Source organism: Oratosquilla oratoria, chromosome 21 (genome assembly GCF_046742065.1).
Source record: "Oratosquilla oratoria isolate Oo_2021 chromosome 21, ASM4674206v1, whole genome shotgun sequence".
Taxonomy (NCBI): Eukaryota; Metazoa; Arthropoda; class Malacostraca; order Stomatopoda; family Squillidae; genus Oratosquilla; species Oratosquilla oratoria.
The window spans coordinates 10,730,779-10,733,278 of NC_134797.1; the positions used below are offsets into that span (position 1 = coordinate 10,730,779).

The window sequence follows — 2,500 nt, forward strand, 5'->3', positions numbered from 1 at the left end:
TGCTCCTCTGTGTGATGTTAAGTGATGATGACCAGGCTGGGGAGGCGTACATGAGGGTGGGGAGTACGAAGGTGGTGTAGACTCCCTTTAGATCTGGTGATGGGGTACCAAGGGACTTCAATCTGCGCAACATGAAGAGTTTGTATGAGGCTGTCCTGATGATGTTGTTGATGTGCTGGTTCCAGTTAAGGTGGTCGTCTATTGTGATGCCAAGTAGCTTGGCGGACTGGACCACCTGAAGGGAATGGGTTCCTAATGACAGTTGAGGTGGTGCCACCGCCTGTTTGGATGTACAAACGTGCATGACCACGGTCTTGCTGTGGTTAACTGTCACATTGCTGCTCTCAGTCCACGCTTTAAGGTTGTCTAGGATGTTTTGTAGTGAAGAAAAGTCAGGCTGCCTGGTGTTGATGGGAATGCCAACTGTGCAGTCATCGACGTATTTCCATCTATGTTGGGTGTCCATTAATGCGTCATTTATGAGGATGAGGAAGCACAGTGGTCCCATCTTGGTCCCTTGAGGGACCCCACAGGTCAGGGGGAGGAGGGAGGATGTCGATCCCTGGTACCTCACTGCCTGTTGACGTCCGGTCAGGAAGTCGGCTAGCCATGCTACCAAGTGTGGTTGGATCCCCAGTTGTATGGCTTTGGAGATGATAATGTTATGGTCAACAAGGTCAAACGCTTTCTTGAAGTCAATAAAGGTCAAGACTAGAGAAGTATTGCGCTTGTCTAAGTGGCTGTGCAAGAAGTCCATAAGATTAACAAGATAGTGAGTTGTGGAGGAGGATTTCATGTTGCCATACTGTTGGATATCGATTTGATCTTTAATTTTGTTGTATACTGAGTCAAGTACAAAACCCTCACAGATAAGGCTTGGGATTGGGGTGATGGCAATAGGTCTAAAGTCGCTTAGTGACTGTGGGTTCGGACATTTGGGGATGGGAGTGATATATGAAATTTTCCAGTCACTGGGGCAGGAGTTTTGACTCAGTGAAGCATTAATTATGGAGGAAAGTGGGAGGGCAAGTTCTGGGGCAAATTCTTTGTAGATTTTGATAGGTAGATCAGAAGGTGTTGTAGATCTGTTATACTTTAATTGACTTAGTTTAGTGGCAACGTCAGCTTTCTGGACAGGGGCAGTGGGTGAGGGAGAGGAGAGGTAGGCAGGTAGGCCGGAGAAGTTAAGGGGGGGTAAGGTCTGGCAGATAGAGGCAAAGTGAGTATTAATCTCTTGAGCAGCTAAGTCAGGTGGTAAGTGTGAGGCGCAGGGCAGGTGAGAGGCTTGATTATTTTGTAGCCCGCAGAGAGCCTTGATCTTGCTAAACCACTGACTGTTATTTTGTTGTTTGAGGTGTTCTACTTTATTAGGGTAGTACGAAGACTTTGCAATACTTATCTCCTTGATGACTTTATTTCTGAGGGACCTGAAGAGGGGTCGATCAGTGTAATATGCCCTGTTGCGTTGTTTAATGAGACGCTTAATACGGGGTGTCATCCATGGGGCGTGTGATCGGTTCACGGAGAAGTCCTTGACCGGAAAAAAGTGGAAAGCTTCAGTAGTGGTTGTTGAGTAGTTTCTCCACTTGGTTTCCACGTCCTAGGTTTCCAGAACCTCCGTCCAGGGGTACTCCACTATCCACCTCCCAAACTCCCTCATGGCAGAGTCAGGCATGGGGCGGTGGTGTCGAGTGACCTTAGTTCTACGGATGGCATTGCTGGGTGCTGGCGACCACTGGATGGTGATGTGGGTACTCCTGCCGATGGGGGGGAGAGGTCTGGGAGGGGAGTACTGCTGAGCCATGTCGGTCATGTTAAGGTCGAGAGTAGTTTGCTTGTGGGTGGGGAAGTTCACCACCTAAGTGAGACTTAATTGATGTAGAATCTCACTTATGTCTAACCGATTAAAGTCCCCACAAATGACCAGCTTTCCAGCAGGGTATTTCAATCGTAGGGAGTCAGCGGTCTCAATAATGTGATCGGAAAGGAGAACGGCGGTGTGTGCACGTGGAGGATGATAGACCACACACATATTGATGGACGCGGTGTGGCGGGGGTGAAGGCGGGGGTTAAGCCTCACCCACAGAGACTCAACTCCCTCGGGAATATCAACCCTGAGGCGTGAGGGGTTGAGGTCCACACGTGTGTGTGTGTGTGTGTGTGTGTGTGTGTGTGTGTGTGTGTGTGTGTGTGTGTGTGTGTGTGTGTGTGTGTGTGTGTGTGTGTGTGTGTGTGTGTGTGTGTGTGTGTGTGTGTGTGTGTGTGTGTGTGTGTGTGTGTGTGTGTGTGTGTGTGTGTGTGTGAGTGTGTGTGTGTGTGTGTGTGTGTGTGTGTGTGTGTGTGTCTATGTGTGTGTGTGCGTGTGTGCGTGTGTGCGTGTGCGTGTGTGTGTGTGTGTGTGTGTGTGTGTGTGTGTGTGTGTGTGTGTGTGTGTGTGTGTGTGTGTGTGTGTGTGTGTGTGTGTGTGTGTGTGTGTGTGTGTGTGTCTGTGTGTGTGTGT

At 49.3% G+C, this 2,500-nt stretch overlaps 1 pseudogene; it reads right to left on the reverse strand.

Annotated features, from left to right (window-relative positions):
* Positions 1-2,140, reverse strand: part of LOC143037009 (uncharacterized) — a 4,906-nt pseudogene extending 2,766 nt beyond the window's left edge.
* Between the last annotated feature and the right edge of the window lie 360 nt (positions 2,141-2,500).